General features: G+C 41.1%; 1 long non-coding RNA gene across 3 annotated transcripts in view; it reads right to left on the bottom strand.

The window, feature by feature from the left end:
* Positions 1-17,768, bottom strand: part of LOC103879922 — a 53,546-nt gene that overhangs the window by 9,785 nt on the left and 25,993 nt on the right. For all 3 annotated transcript variants that reach the window (XR_002518907.2, XR_004180071.1, XR_640717.4), the window contains exon 4: positions 3,493-3,635. This is a non-coding gene — a long non-coding RNA (uncharacterized LOC103879922). The remainder of the gene's footprint in view (positions 1-3,492; positions 3,636-17,768) is intronic.

Raw genomic sequence — 17,768 nt, forward strand, 5'->3', positions numbered from 1 at the left:
TAGTGACTAAGTGACTACTTAGTCACTTCTTTTTGTAATGAATATTGCCAGCCCAGACCTCCCCCTTGAATTCAGAGACTCCACCTGCCCCTCCTACATCTCCACATGGCCATCTGATAGGCTTCAGCTAGAATGACAATCAACAGGTAGAAAAAAACATTTGGACAAGTAAAGGGAATAGATGTTTAAGCCACTACTCATAACAGCTAAAACAAAAACCTGAGGCATGCAGGATGTCAGAAAGACTTCTTGGGGAAGGTGAGATACATTTGCTCAGGGAAGTTATAAATGATGAAAGGAGAGGAGAGGCTGCAACTTGGGAAAGAACAGTGATAGGATTGAAACCTTGAATGTGTCTGTCCATTAACCAAGATTTGATCAGTCGAATGATACATAAATTATATACTTATACTCAGTTGAAAGATTATTTCACCAACCATGAAGACGTCAGCTATCAGAACAAGCTACTTAGGACAATTAAGAACCATTTTATTCCTCCTCAAACCACCTATTTTTATCTGTGAGGATAAAATCTAAAGAAGCTTAAAGAATCCCCCACTTCCCATGTACTGTCGCATGGGATAACCTGGAAACCAACAAAAACACCACTTAACCAGATGGTTCTTCCTACAGTGGGTCAGAGTCTACATTCTTTAATTGAGAAAATTAAAGTACAGAAGGTGCGGCTGATATTTCAAGCAGTAAGCATCCCACTTCTTTGTAAAGGCACTTAATAGGTAAGGAATTAAAAGAGGAATGAATCTCAACAGAACTTCCTCTCAGCAGATGTTCAGCAAATCCTTCCCAATATGAGGGACTCCAATGTTAACTTCTTTATTTGCTTTGGTTAAAAAAAGAACAATTGCTTCTCAGGGATTCATATTAAAACATTTTATGTGATGCCAGATAAATGGGACACTCTGTCATAGACGAAATTTTATTTTGGACCAATGGTTTGCAGATTTAGTCTGTTTTCTTCTGAAAGAAAAGATCTATAAAATCTATCCACCCGAATCCCTGCTCCTGGCCCTATGGAGTGATAAACCTCTGGGGTTGCCTGGAAACTTGGCTAAAATTGCTTGATTTCCTCTGGAATATCTCAGAAAATGGTGTGTGGAGCATTCAATCTCTCCTTCCTGGTTGTAATTCAAGAAGCTATGGATGACTCCTGATTTGTTTGTCAAAGAGTTAGATTTTCCATGATGTTCAGACAGGTCCTGACTGTTGACACTAGATTGGCATTACTCCCAAAGGTCAGATTCTCTACCTGCCACTGTATGGCATTTCTCCATGGGGGTCAGATGCACTCAAATGCACTTTTCCACCAATCATGGAGTCTGCTCAGCACACATCATGAACTTAGCTAATGCTTTTGCCAGAATGTTCAACTTTTCACCCCACATGATATATAAAACACTGAGGTGTGGTATAAACCATAAAGAATGAGAATTCACTAGATAGGATTGCTAAGAACATTGGAAAATGAAGTAAAAGTTGGGGAATCTTTCTTTGAGAGCCCACTCAAAGTAAGGCATTGTAGAAGACACAAAACATTAAGACTTAAATTGCTTCCAGAGAAAAGACATTAAAGGTTCATTTAAAAATGTAACAGCATAGGCAGAATTTGATGTGCTGAAAACTAACATCACTTCCTCAGCACATGCCACAGCTCCCCATGCTGTGTACCCCAATCTCTTCTCTTCTTCAGCCCCAGAGACTGAGAACCAAGTCTTCTGTAGTCCCCCAGCTCAGACTAACAAAGAGGTACTGAGAGTTGTGACTAACTGAATTTAACCTACTGTGTGCCAGGCAATGTGCTAAGAATTAAGGTAGAAGATACACGCGTGGTTTCTGCACTCAAGGAATTTGTTTGTAGTCTGATGAAGTAAATCTTATTATTCTGCTTAGTGAAAATAAACCAAGACTCATCCAAATTACAAGGTTTCTCTTGCATAATCCAAAAATCATTTGCATAAATATATCCTGAGATACTTTATTGAATGCATATCTTCCCAAGCCCTATTTCAAACTTCTGATTCAGAATATCTGACAGACAGGACTGAAAACCTATAATTTAACAAATTCCCTGAATGACTCTTATACCTATTAAGCATTGAGAACCACTTACATCAGATCATGAGAGTAATCACCATACAGAAGTCCCATGCTGCCCCTTTTTTGACTGAAGAGTGGAAGGCAACTTAGAGTGTTTCACCATCAGTGCCTGAGTCAGTCAGAGACATTATGATAATGAGCCCACAGCAGAAAATAAAGAAGTTAGGAAAAGGGACACACAGCATTCAAGCCCTCCAAAAGGCATTGAGGAAGTCAAGAGATCTCACTCACTACCAGGCCAGGCAAGAAGTGACTCTCAACACACAGCACATTCCTAAATGGCACTGGGGAGAAGGGAAGCTTTGCAGTTCAGAGGACCCTTTGCAGGTCCTTCTGCATATATTGCTGAGGCCATTATCCTTTTCCTCTGATGTTGCTGATCTCTAGATCAAGAACACACAGGTGAAAGAACACGTGCCTTGGCACCTGTGCCCAGTGCCTAGATAACTTGCTGCATCTGCCTCTCTGTTACCCTTTCTCTTTCCCTAGAGCACCCCCCAGAGAGGGTCCAAACAAAATGGTAGCGCACACACACATGCACACCAATGTTTTCACCCTCTGAAATAGTCATTTTATCTCCATATCAGTTTTCACATCTCTCCTGCCTTGCCCCCAACTTCTCTTCTCTTGACTGGTATCCATGAAGACTTTGGCATCAGAAGACCCGGATTTGAGTTTGCTCTCCCATTTGATAACTAAGTGACCTGGAGTCTTCCCCCTCCAACTTCATTGACTCTCCATTTCCTTGTGTGCAAAGTGGGCGTGATAATAATCCTTGTAAGATTATTGTGAGGATCAGACAATGCACAGGATGTGAGAATAGTGCTTTGTAAACCTACAAAGTGCAACAGCTATTACACTGTAGAAGAAACTGTTATGCTATGAAGGACACTGACTACATGATGGTGACACTGGTCACAGAGACTGGCCGAGGCTGGACACAGGCCTCAGGAGCCACTGCTGTGCAATGACCATGAAAGTCTCCATCACAAGTGACGGTGAATAAGGATCCACCAGTGGCTCTCATGGGCAATCTGGAATACATTCAAAGAGGTCAGCACTTAAAAATGGGGAAAAGAAAACAAAATACTTGGAGCGAGAAAACAGCAAGGCAAAAGGCTGAGCAGGCAGAATCTATTAAAGAGAAAGAAGGTGGCAGAAGGGGAAACGACAGACAATGTCAAAGGCACCACCACAGGGAAGCACGAGAAGGGAAATCAACAGACGCCTGCTGATGGAGGAACTAGAAAACCAGGATATTCAACTTACACTAACCTAGATGGCCCAGTTCCTAAACAACCATCTTTCCTTTCCTTCATGACACTATGCAATGAAACATCTATTCTCCTCAATTTATTGCATATATGTAAAACAAACCTTGTCACTTGAGGAGACACCAATGGACCTCTGCCTTCCAGCCTGAAAAAGTCTAACACTCCAAAGGTAAATTTTGTTCTTCAAAGTCACGGTCTTCTTTTGTTGGGCCCAGAGCCCTTGGAGCATTTACTAATAGTAACTTTCTAAAAAAAAAAAAAAGACTAAATATTTAAATATGCTCACAGCTAGATTTGAAAAGTGATATTCATGCCATGGAGAAGACACCAAGAAAATATTAGTAAACTCTTTGTTTTGACTTCCAGATCTTCCCGAGGAAATTACATTTGTCGCTGTCTCAGAACGATGTATAAAAACACATAAAACAAGATCTCCTAAGAGGGGATCCAGGCATTGGCTTTAGGAAATCTATAAACTCCATAAAATTGTACAGAGAAGTTGTAATTTACATGCATTTTTTTGTCCATGAATTTCATCAAATTCACCAAAACATCTCACCACTGAGTTAGATATTCCTAAACACCTTTTTTCTGGGACCCCTTTGACCTCTGAATATATTTTACAAATTAAATTGTCTTTCATTGGTCATCCCCATAACTTGAGTTTCAATTCCAAATAATGTCACTCTTTTCTTGCCTCCTCCTCAAGCCACTTTTTTTCTTTCTCTTTTAATGTGTCCCTCCTTCTTTATTGATCCCTTTACTTCTTTTTCTTCTTGTTCCTTTTCTAACTCCCTCTCTAATTTCCCTCTCTCTCCTATCCTTAGTTAAGCCCACCAGTGACCTCCATGTTTCTCTTCTCTCAAAGCTAAAGAAGGTGCCACTGCCCATTTAAAATATTCCATCTGGGTCAGGCACAGTGGCTCACGCCTTTAATCCCAGCATTTTGGGAGGCCGAGGCGGGCAGATCACAAGGTCTACAGATTGAAACCTTCCTGGCCCACATGGTGAAAGCCCGTCTCTATTAAAAAATGCAAAAGTTAGCTGGGCGTGGTGGCACATGCCTGTAGTCCCAGCTACTCTGGAGGCTGAGGCAGGAGAATCACTTGAACCCGGGAGGCAGAGGCGAAGGTTGCAGTGAGCTGAGATTGTGCCTCTACACTACAGCCTGTCTCAAAAAAATAAATAAATAAAATAAAACAACAACAGCAAAAATCCATCTAAGTCTTAGTCCTTCTCTACCACACTCCATATTCTTTTACATTTATTCCTACCCTTTCCCTTTGTCAAATGCCTGTAGGCCTGGAGTTACAGTTTGAATCATTGCAATATTAATAGCGTTGTCCTTCATGAAGGAAGATGACATCACTAATCCACCATCAGTGGGACGTGTGCCCTTGAGCAATTTTCTCCACAGAAGGAGCAAGTGGGTATTGCTATCTTCCCACGCCTCAGCTCATACCCCTAAAAACAATCTCAAGACTATTCTAAGCTGAGATTTGGGGTACAGCAAGTAGACCCAGAATAGAAAGAAACCAACTTTATGGTCTCATGAGATTTTGATCTAGGCACAGCCTCAGGAGGGCCACACCCCAAACTAGGAATAGCCAGAATCTTTCAACTGAAATTGATTTTGTTTATGCTCAGGTAGATTTGATTACGCATCTCTAATTTGAAAGAATCAGGTGCACGGTAATGATGAAGTTACCAGTTAGCATTACATAGTAGGTATATTACATCATCTCTAATTCTCTCAACCATCCTTGGGAAAATGATATTCACAGAGATTAAGTAACTTAAAGAAGCCACATAGTTGGTAAGTGATAAGTCCAGGATTTGAATCTACTTTTCTTTCCATTACACTGCACCGACATGTGTGTTATAGCTTCGGTTCCTTTCTTCTTGGATGCTGATAAAATGAGTGCAGCCAGTGGCAGAGAAGAGCCCAGCAGCAGCTTGAGTGACTAAGAGGCCCTCCTCTGGCCGACCTTCCCTTTCACGGCCACTTTCCTACACCAAGTCTGAGATGCTTTCAGTAACTAGAGAGCTGATGACTCATGCCTGTCCTCAGAGTTTTAAGTGATACTTTCGTAACATGCTATCTTATCCCTGGCAAGGAAGTAGGATCCATTTTTTTGCGTCTTTACTGAACACTTACCTGCTCTCATAACTTTGATCAGCTGGTGCAGGAAGTAACGGAGACAACCTAGGAACAGTTTGTTTCTTTTGTCATGCCTGGACAGTGATCTTTTCTTGACTGGAGCCAGGTATGACATACTTGTGCTCCAACATCAAGTGACACTAGTAAATGCTAGCCTTCTACTATGCTCTGGTTGCATTTTGTATATCCCTCCTTCCTTGCAATGCTATGCCAGTTGCTGAAATGGAATTTCAGAAGAGGTCTACTGACTTCAGAGACCATATGTTCAGTCACTACTTTATATTGTTCCCATAATTCTGATAGGGAAAATTTGAAGAAAGAGGGGGAGGGAGTTTCTTCTAAATGTAGATCAGTTTCCCTGCTTTGAAGATTAGAGAGAACTCTCAATTAATTCTATAAATATTTGTTGGATGCTTACTACATCCTAGCCTCTCTGCTGAGTTGTAAGAAGCCTATGGGTGTATTAAAAAAAAATATTAACTCTAGCTCAAGAGACATACAAGGAAAAAGACTTTCAAAATTAACCGAGGGGGAAAATGATGCAACAAAAGCATGAACAAAGTGTAACAGAAGTCCAACGGAAGAAACTAGAGGAATCTGGACAGGATTCTTTCAGAGGCTGGTCCTGAAAAGGTGGAGAGGATTTCTGTACCTAGAGAAGAACAGGAAGGATTTTTCCCACTGAGGATTCACCAGAATTATTAATAATCATACCTAACGTTGTTGAATGCATCCTATGCACCTGACACTGTTCAAGGTACGTTCTATATATATTGATTTATTTAACTCTGATAAAAATCTCAAAAATTAATATCATCTTCTCCATTTCACACATCAAAGAAGTAAGGTTCTTGAAGGTTAAGCAACTTGGCTAAATGCCTGGGCTGGCTGAGGGGGTCTTTGGCTCAAAACCATGAACCTTCTTACTACCTGACATTATCTCCACATCACATTTGTGATGTCCTCTACAGATGTGGGTGTCATCCTTGTACAGGAGCCATATTAATGAATCTATTAATTTTTGTTGTTTATTTAAATAAGATTTTCTTCACAGCCTAAATAAGGCACAGAAACAAGAAGCAGCTCAGCACTAGCCAAGGCACAATAATAAAATAATAACAATTATTTATCAGTACTATTATGTTTTTTAGCATTTACTGAGCTTTATTCTGTCAAATAATGTTCTAAGTACTTTTCAGGTATTAATAGAAAACTACCCTATAATGTAATTTCTATTATAACTCCCAGCTCACAGAGATGAGGACATCAGTACATATATAGGTGACAGGTTATAGGTTGATCACCTATCCTATCTACTTTATGTGCTTTATTTTTGGGTCAGGGGAGACCATTTTATCTGAAGCCTATTTTGTTTGCCATAGCCAAACTTTATTCCTTTCCCAGATGCTTCCTTCCTTGACATTCTTTTTTTCTTAAATGAAAGCTCCAAATCTGTTTACCTCTGAATTGTGTCTATCAGTGTCCCTGGGCAAATGGATTTCATTGCAGTTCAAACCAGACTCTGTTGACTAAGGATTTCCAGGGTCCCTAAGTTCCTTCTGGTGTAAAGGGCAGTGGCTTGACTTGCATAGAATGTCTGCCAGACTGGCTTAGAACACATTCGAATGCTTAAAATACCAGTGCAGTCAAAGGCCAGCCTGCCAGATGAATGCTGACTGGCAGGAAGAGCAGACATTCCAAAGAAAGTGCTGTCTGTCTTCAACCCCCAGCTCTCATCCAGGATTGAACTCAAAGCTTGGAGCAAACAGCCAAGAGTTTCAAGAGTTTTGTGTGCTGCAAGAAAAAATAAGGAAAAGAAGAGAGATGTTGGTGCACCCTTTCCTCTCTGAACTTCCACCCCAGCTAGAGAAAACACAGAGCCAGGCTAACTGCTGTCACTTTCAACGCACAGCCACTAACCTCCCTGAGTCCTTTTGTGGTACCCTCTCTCCTATTATATATCTCTAATTCATTCAGTCTCCCTCTCTTCTAGACAAGAATTTCACACCTTTTCCTCCCACTTCAAACATACAATTCCTCATCTTATATTCACAGCTGATAACAGAACATCCATGTGCTCCCATCTACCAGTCTATATTCACAGCTGATAACAGAACATCCATGTGCTCCCATCTACCAGTCTACCTATATGCACCCTCTTAACTCTTGTTACAATGCATGAACTCCGTGCTCCTAGCTGAAGTCAACTCCGATATTTGTGCTCTGAGCTCCATTCCCTCATACCTTCTCAAGGATTTTGTTCCCTCCAATGTTTCATCTCTTTACTACATAATGAATTATCCTATCTGCATACAAACACACTGCTGTTTATCTCATTTTAAAACCCATCTCTCAAACCCACTTTTGCCTCCGACTGTTGCCCTGTTTCTCAACAATCATCAGAAGTTGTCTATACTTGGTGTCTTCCCTTCTGTTCTTTCCATTTTCTCTTGAACCCATTCCAATCAAACTTTCCCTCCCAGTACACCTTTAAAACTGCTCTTGCAAAAGTCTTCATGCTCTCTCCTCACCACCTACGACACATACACATAGTCAAATTCAGGGCTTAATTACCATATTCCATTGCACTCAACTGCAGCATTTGACTCTGAGGATCATGATTTCCTTCCTGAAGTACTTTTTTCCTGGAATATCATTATTTCTTGGCCTTCTACCTACTTCATTTGCTGCTCCTTCTCAATTTTCTTTATCAGTTCCTACTTATATGCCTGCCATCTAAATGTGTACAGGACCAGGACCACACATTCTTCAGATGCTCAGCGTCTATACTCACTTTCTTGGTGATCTTCCCCCGGTCTTGTAGATTTAGATACCATGTCTATGATGACGATTCCTTAATTCATATGTCTAGCTTAATCCCTCCTCTGAACACCAGCCTTATAAATACAATTGCCAGTCAATATCTCCACTTGGATTTTTAATAAGCATTTCAAGTTTATCATTCCAAAAAATGAGCTCTTTAACTTCCCTTCCTGTCCTGAAACTTTTAGTTCCTCAGACCAAAACCTTAAAGTAATCCTTGATTCTTCTTCTCCTGTTAACCCCCATAACAACATACTATGTCAGTTCTTCTCTGAAATTATCACCAGAATATGACCACATCTCACTACTTGGACTGCTACCACCTTGGCTCCAGCCACCATCATCTTTTTCCTGCATTACTGCAAAGCTGCCTCATTAATCACCTTTCTTCCATCTTTGTTCACTTATAGCCTATTCTGTAATCAGAAACCAAAGTAATTTTTTTTTAATGTTAGTCAAATCATGTCACTCTCCTTCTCAAAAATCTCTATACTTCTTATGTCACTCAGAGTAAAATCCAAAGTCCTTACCATCTGCAGTGGGGCATTAAGATAATCTGTATGACAGCCCAACATAACAGAATAGCATTGACTGGCATTTTCCCATTTTTCTTTGTTCAGGTAAAAACCTTGGAATCACCCTTGTCTCGTCCCTTTGTCTCAAACTCAATCTCTACTTCATCTGAAGTTCTGTCAACTCTACCTTCAAAACATCCCCCATATCTGACCACTTCTCATTATCCTCATTGCTACCATCTTAGTCCAAGACACCATTGCATCTTATAAGCACTATTTTAATAACAATCTAGTAGGTCTCCATGCTTTCCTACTTGCACCTTTCAGGGTAGTCCTGACAAAACATAAGCCATATCATGTCATCTCTATGTTTATAACCCTCCAATGGCTGCCCAGATAATAAGGGTAGTTTCAGAGCATTATTGGGAATGAAAATCTTATTGGTTGAAGAGTTAATTAGAGATGATAAAGTGGGGACAATGAGGACAAACTACTATTTTGAGAAATGTGGCTGTGAACAGAAGGGAAAAACAGGACAGTAGATGAAGGTGGCTTAGACCTGCCAGAGATTTTTCCCATAAGATGGAACAAAGGTGAGCATACTTTCATGTTAAAGGTAGTTACTAGAAAGAGAGATTGAAGATACAGTAGAGAGAGATATCGAATGGCCTCAGAGGAAGCAGAAGGAGATAAGAACTTGGAGGCTCAGTTGAAAAGGACAGCTTCAGACAGGAGGTGGTGTGTGCATTCTAATGAGGCAGAAAAGGAGGAAAAGACTGATGCAGATAAGCTTGCAGGTAGTGGGGGTAAAAGCCAATGATGATGTGCAGACTCAGCAGATTAGAAAGTTCCACTTTCAAAATTTTCACTTTCATTGACTAAGTTAATGCATTTTTAAATCAATATCAAATTCTTAGTAAACAAATATTATTACATTAAAACAGAATTCAATTCTTAATGGATTTTCTTCCTAAAAATAATATTCCATATTATGGCTATGGAGCACATATTCTAACTTAATATCAGGGCTCTATTATATTAAGGAATATCAATGTTTTGGAGCTCAAAAATGAGTTCCAGTGAGTTCATTTTATTAAAAACAGTAATGCCATTTGTTTGCATTGCTATTTTAAAAAGTTAATCAATAAAATAATTATTTAAAATTATTTAATTACAAATAGAAGCTTAAGAATGCCTAAGTGATTCTCAAAAAGATTATACAGCAGTCAGTGAAAATCAGATGAGTGGGCTGATGACTTAGTCAGTTCATCACTCGGCTGAACAAGGCTAGCTGCAATGGAGGCTTTCACTATTATACAGACTTACCCTGATTCATTCTTAGTCATATAATATTCGCTTTATACCCTTAATTAACATATGCCCATAATTAGCCATCATGAAGACAGGCAGCTTAAGCCATGTTACTATTGAAATATAACAAGTTAATAAAGAGAATAAAGAATTATAAGAAGTTGGCAGTTTTGCCCAAGGATGTTCTTCACCAGATACAGGTTGAATGCATCTACTCAAAAATCCTCTTGTAGTCTTGGTCTTCGCAAATGTTATGCTACTCATTCAGTCTTTAGATGCAGAAACCTTTTAATCTTTTTATTCCTTATTCTCTCTCAATTCCCATGACCAGTCAACCAATCAGTCATTTCACCAAGACCTGCAGATACTTCCTCCTTAGAATCTCTTTAGAATCCCTGACCCTCTGCCAATCTTAGTTCAGGTACTCAGCACTTTCTGCCATCCCTCCCTAATATACAGCTTCCTGGGTCATCCTCCAACAATCTGAAAACATACCACTCCCCTTGCCCTGATTCCAGTTCTTGGAGAACTCCCCAGAGCTTTCAGAGTAAAGCTCAAGTTCACAAGTAAGATTAACCCACAAGGCTCTGAATGATGTGATCACTGCCTAACTGCTCTTCTTCCTCCTCATTTTACTGCATCTTTGTCCCATCTCAAACCTATTCATATTTCAATCAAGACAACAGTGAATGCCTTATAGTACAAGGACATAACCAAATGCTATTTCCTTTACTGGAATCCCTTTCTCCTCCCTTGTCTAGCTAACTTCTATTTATTCTGCAAAGCATAATTCTGAATTTGATATACACTTTGAGGGGTTTCTTTTCATTTTTGTGTCAGTAGGAGAAGTAGGTTTGCCCAAATATAATTCTACTCTTCTCTCTGATCACACTCAATTCAACAGTTCTTATGAAAAAACTGGAGAACTGGGCTGGGTGCAGTGGCTCACACCTGTAATCCCAGCACTTTGGGAGGCCAGGGTGGGTGGATTCTTTGAGCTCAAGAGTTTGAAGCCAGCCTAGGCAACATAGTGAAACACTGTCTCTAACAAAAATACCAAAAAAATTAGCTGAGTGTGATGGCACATGCCTGTAATGCCAGCTACTCAGGAGTCTGAGGCAGGAGGATCTCATAAGCCTGGGAGGCAGAGGTTGCAGTGAGCCGAGATTGTGCCACTGTACTCCAGCCTAGGTGACAGAGTGAGACTCTGTTTCAAAAAAGGAAAAGAAAAAGAGGCGGGGGCGGGGAGACAATTAAATGCATCTTGGAAGACAGAACTATGATGCAAAGAATTTGTCAGGGTAAAAGGATGATAAGGCTAGAGGTTAAATTATAGAATCACCTTAAAGAAGGATATGCACTAGAAGAACTGAGTATCCTACTCTAATATAACATAACATGGATTTTTCTTCAGGCCTGTACTAAGCTATGTTTTATCCATTCTTGATTGCTTGAGTAATTCAACATACGAGTTAACCAAAATTTTTTTTTTTTTAAAGTAGATGTTACTATACACACTTTTAGAAAATAATAATACCACAAAAGATACAAGAGTCAAACAATAAGAAGCTTATTTTTTATTTGAAAATTCAGAAGTCACTATAAATCTCATAATCACCAGATTGTCGATACTCAGAAAACATGTTAAACAGAATTCCCTGTATGATAGAATGATGCATGGGTACTGTATCTATGTGTTACAAATTTTCTGGGGCAATTCTTCTGTCCTATTTCAAAAAAGAAAATAAAAATCTTTGTTCAGACTATATCTATCTGTCCTTACTTATAGCAACTTTTAATTTATTTCTATTTCAATTCAGGGTACTTAGTTTTGGAGTTTAAGAATTGCAAGTTTAACCCTCTGTTTTCTGGCACTGGCTTGTGGAGGAGAAATACAAGATACTTTTTTTTATCCAACTTTCCAGTTGATTTCAAATTTTGCCTCCTCCACCGGGATTTCTGGGTGGTGGTATACTGATAAATGCGTGACCAGCAATTTGGGTGTGTGGACAATAGAGGAAACCTGATTTACAGTGTTTGCCAATTTTCATGGTATAAATACTCTCACCATCCAATTTCAAACTGCCAGTGGTTTAACAGCCACTTCACAATTGCTAAAGAAAAAAGTGTTCAATGATACTTTTTATCACAGCAAGAACGATTTTATTCAAGACCTTCACTGTAGGTAGTAGGGACCACTGCAACAGGGTCTTACAGTGAAGAGGGGAGATGAGGCTTAACTCGGAATATAGCCTGGGCAAATGTGATCAAGATCAGAGCTATTAAATGAAAAATTATTGAGAGGAAACATCAGGGGTAAGGGGGATTCTGGCTAAGCCCACCTAACAAAATGTTTCCTGAAGATAGGCTAGGGTGATCCGGCATTACCTCAGGGATGGTGAAGAAAGAGGAATTTGATCAGACATGTGGGGTGGTAGATTGTTGCTAAACTAGCTTAGCAGGGCTCTTTGCCAAGACTGGATTTTACAAGGGAAATACACAAATAGGCCTAGGAGAAGCTTCAGAAGCCTGACTAAAGTGTGGCCAAGCAAATAATCTTTGTCACAATATTGTTGTATATTTAACAATCAATTCTTGAGAGTAGGCTCATGCCAGCTCCACCATCCTACTGTTTCCAGGAGACACTGGTCCACAGAGGCCTCCCGATTATCTAAGTTCTTGATACACTCCTGGCCTGCACCTGTCCCACAGCCATTCCCACCCCACACCTAACAATGATTGCCTTATACTCTGACAGTGTTGAAACTCATCTGATCCCTGTGGTCCTGGAAAACAGCAAAGATTCAGAATATTCCCCTCTTTATATTCTCTGAAACCTCTACCCTTTCGTGTTTCCAAAATAGCTAACTGCAAAGGACACCCCTGCCCTGCGATATCCTGAATATTCCAAGATAAAACCCTTTCTTATGATGCTTTCATTTATCTGCCTTTACAAAACCCTGGGTTTTCCTTTCTTTTCTCTGAGACATTGCTTATTAATGAACATTCTTCCTATTTCAATAGCCTCAATTAAAACATCTCCTTAATTTTATGGTGCATTTTCTTTCACCACTCTCTGTTGTCAGTTCACTGTTACCCTGAACCCTACATGGATTCAGTCAACCACCTGTCTCTTGGGTTGCCCCTTAAAAGCAGGAAAATACAGCCTCTCCACACCAGCCCCAGTTGTGCTTTGATGCCACACCCCGAGCTGTGGTACTCATTGTTGATTCTGTTGAAAGGGAGATCTCTGGGTGAGAGAGCATGAGCAGCTCAGGGCCTGAACTGAAATCCATGAACACAAGCCTTCTTGTCCATGTACTGGGATCTCTCCCTCACTTGGGTACAGTTCCATTGCCCTGCAATCATGGTGGTAGCTGTGGGGCATGGTATAAATGAAGACCTGCCAGCTTTCTCCTCACCTAACATCCTCCTTCAGCCATGAACATACACGCTTAGCCCCGGAGGGAACATCTGAGCTTGCTGCAGCTGGTCAGCCTGGCATCAGCTCTGCCCCAGAGCAGCCCCTCCACTGCCCTACCCAAGCCTTTTACTCCTTGAGATTAGCAAGAGCTCTGGCCCCCTTCCATGGACATTGCTTCAGGCCTAAGCTCCTTTCCAGAGTCTCTGGAGGACCCCAAAGAAGACTCAAAGCTGCCTCACTCTCGGGCCATGCTCTGGAGGAGGCACATTCTCCCGTCCCTGGCCAAGGGCACATCCACAGCACCACTGGGCTCCCTGACTGGGCTTTTGAGCCGGAAGACCAGAATTTGATTCTTGACTCTGTGCTTTGAAGCTGTGTGATTTTTGCTAAATCGTTTACTTTCTCTCGGGTTTTTTTCTATTAGAAAATTACTTTAAGATAACAACAACAACAATAATATTTCATGAGGTGACCATAAGGATTAAAGTAAATTTCAAAATGCTTTCTAAATGATAAAGTCCTATACGTTTTAGCTGCTCCTGTTGCTAGTGAACCAAAATAGGAGACGGCTTTAGAAGACCTTCCTGAGGAGTCAGATCACTGTTTTCATACATTAAAAATATTTATTGAGCACTGACTTTGTATCAGGGGCATGTGAGGTCAATGTCCTCAGGGAGTTTACGGTCTGTGACAGAAGATAGCACATTGCCAGGCGATTATAGCAGAGCCCTTGCCTCTCAGCTGTGGACCTTGCCTGCAGCCTGGGAATCTCATGGGAGCTTGTTAGAAGTGCAGGCAGGAACATACCAAATGGGAACCTGCATTTCAGCAACATCCTCGGAGATTTGTTTGCTGCTATTGAGAGTGGCAGAGAAAACACTGTGTGCAGTGGGTGGCTCCTAATTTGTTTGCAGGGTCTCAAGGCAAGCTGCCAACAGGAAGGGACATCTAAGCAGGGGCCTTAAGACCCACAGCCAGCAGCCTGAATTTCAGCAGGGACAGACTGAGTGTAGTGGGGCTTGCTGTCCACTCTCTGAGTCCTCCCCCTCCCTCTCTTCTTTCCCCATCCACTCACCCCCACTCCAGGCTTGGCATTCTCAGGCACTCCTCACACACCACGGTGAGGAGAAAACCCCTCTGGCCCAGTGAATTCCTTCTTAGAATGGCTTCTACCCCTTGTGGAGAGCAAGCCAGTCTTTTGAAAGGATTTTTCTATAATGTGTCGCTTGGATAGAGGGATGATTGATGACTTGATGAATTGTACATTGAACTCTGACTTTTAGGCACTAAATATAAACTGTGCACATGCTGGAAGAGCTAAATTTAGCGGCGCTGACATAGGCGGGGAGGGAGGGGCTGTAGGGGGCTCTCCTGGGACAGGCTGGAAGCGGCCAGAGTGATGCCCCAGCAGCTGCTGCCGCCCAGGGTTAATTTATGATCCTGTCAGGGGAGGAGGTGCACTGGAAATTTCATCCCAGGCTGATTTGTTTTCAGAGGGGTTTGTTGGGAGTGATTTTTCTGTTTTTCAAAAATAATAAAAACTAATGCAGATAGGGAAGATGTCTGCCTCCATCTGATCCGTTTTCTCCCATTTGGGTTATAGCACCGGGCTGTCCTCCTCAGGCTGGGCTCGGATCTCCTGGTGGTTATTTCTAATTCCGTCCCATGCTGCCCCAGATCTTCTTTGTTTAGTTAGATGAGAAGGCTCTAATTATTGAGATTGAAGGTCATAATGAGAGTGGATCTCTAATGCTGCCAAACTGCAATGCTCCAAAGTGCCCTTTCTGGTTAAAAATCCCGATTGTCTGGTGTACTTTGGGGGAAAGCTACTTAGCGGCTCATCTTTGTTGAGGTTGGGGTGAAGGGAGGAAGAAACAAGACTCCTTCGCCTCTTCCCTGTCTCCCAGCAGTGTGAGAAGAGAGCAGTAGTGCAGCACTCAGGCTGTCCTGGCAGAAAGCAGACAGAGGAGACAGGGTGGCATCATTTCAGAACACAAAGTGGGCCTGCTGGTCCTCCATCCCACACCATCACCCTGGCAGCCACTGTGGATAGGGAAGCCACAAGCAGCATCCATTTGCCATTTCCCCTTCATTATCAAGAAGCTGTGTTTCCCTCCCGGGGTAACATAGAGAAAGCTCATCTACATTTTGATTGCTGTCTTTGGGTAATGACAACTGGAAATAGGCTCTGAACTCCCTCTACAATCACTTTCCATTAATTAGACTTAATTATGTGGCCCAAGCAAAGAAGAGAGAGCTCCTTGCCAGTCCATGAATAAATCATACTTGATTTACTCCACTGTGTTTTCCCTCACTTCTCCCTGGTTTCCCTAAACTCAAAAGGAATAGAGGAGCTCTGTGGTCAGTTTACCATATCACCCAGTATCTCAAACCAAGAGCCTCTGTGTCTACCGTCTCTCTCTCACCCTTCCTCCTCCCATTGGTGACTGGGAAACTCGCTGATCTGAGCTCCAAAAAAAGGAGAAAAGAGAGCATGTGGCCCACTGATTATTTAAGTGTCCTCATCCGCATGAGTTTGGAGGTAACATTCAAAGTGATTGACACTTAGGGGGCTCTCAGGCCATGCTTTGAGGAACATAGCTGACTCCCTTCTGGAAAGTAAGGACACACTCAGCCTGAGTTCTTGGAGAAAACTTTCCAGGGAGTCCTAATCATGCTCATTCTAGGCATCTCCACTAGCCCATGATTACACCCACAGTGGTTTAAAAAGTCAGAGAGATTTTCTGCTACTTTATGATAGAGACTGAACATGTTAATATGAATATGGCTCAAGGAGTTGTGATGGGCACTCCTGGGAGCCCCAGAAAGAAGTCAGAAGAGAGAGCTACCCTGAACTGTGGCCCAGCAGCTTAGCATCCATCAACCTGCTACCTGGGGTCTGGATCTCCCCACCCCTCTTGGGTTTCCTATTGCAGGCCCTGGAGACTTGTGGCCTGATTTCTCTCTCAAGTCTGCAATGCCACTGGAAGAGGAGTTATTAGGCCATGCAGTCTCTCTGATAAGTCAGTCAGCAAAAAGCAGCCTCTGGCACCAGCCATCACTTCAGTGGCCTCTACAGATATCTCACATCTTAGGGATGGTAGTCTTGAACCTAGGAATCCAAGGTGTGTGACAAGGTAACAACACAAATGCAGATTCTCCTTATGTTATAGAATCAACTGACAAGTATACTTTTCACAAATTAAACTCCCCTATCCCTAACTCCAAAGGTATTTTCTCTTTGATTTGCCTTGAATTATGAGGCTCTGGGGGCCCTTTCAGTGAGGGGATGAGCACTGGCTAGCAGACTCTTGGGGGTCATCTGATTCCACAGGGTGTGCACCTTTGACTGTTTTCATTCACTAGCTAATGTTACAACCCTGAAGGAATAGAATTTAAGTTTTAGAAAATTGAGAGTAAATTAAATTATTCTTATCTAAAGAAATGCAGGTAGATTGGTAGAATTTGATTGATTTTCATCCTGTAAAACAAGTTAACACCAAACATTTGACTTTATTGCATTACAAGCTATTAATCAGTTTTCTATCATTTTTGGTTTTTTTTAATTATTATTATAGTTTAAGTTCTAGGGTACATGTGCACAACGTGCAGGTTTGTTACATATATATACATATGCCATGTTGGTGTGCTGCACCCATTAACTCGTCATTTATCTTTTTAGCAAATTCATTTCAGCACTCCTGAGTGTGTGTGTGTGTGTGTGTGTGTGTGTGTTATTCTTCAAATTCTCCTTGAACTCATTTTAGCATCTTACTCATTCCCTAATTAATTAATGGGTTAAGTAAAATTTTTGACATTTATTCACGTTACATTTACACGTGAGTCATGATTTTACCTTTTGAAAATTGCACTTTAGCATAACTTTCTGACTTAATGTTAACAGTTATTATATCATATTAGTAATCACTCACTATATCAACTCAAGTTTCTATTTTTTTAAAGAAAAGTAGCAAAAAAGAAAAAAATCTGTTCATATTAGACTAAATTATGTGCTACAGAATGTTAGAACAGAAGGTTTTTCTGTGGTTTCCAACTCATGATAAATAAGGGAAGAAGATATTTAGAGATATTCATATGTATTTTCCAGATATTTTTATGTATGTTGTTTAACTTATATCTCAAAG

This window comes from Papio anubis, chromosome 1 (genome assembly GCF_008728515.1).
Source record: "Papio anubis isolate 15944 chromosome 1, Panubis1.0, whole genome shotgun sequence".
NCBI lineage: Eukaryota > Metazoa > Chordata > Mammalia > Primates > Cercopithecidae > Papio > Papio anubis.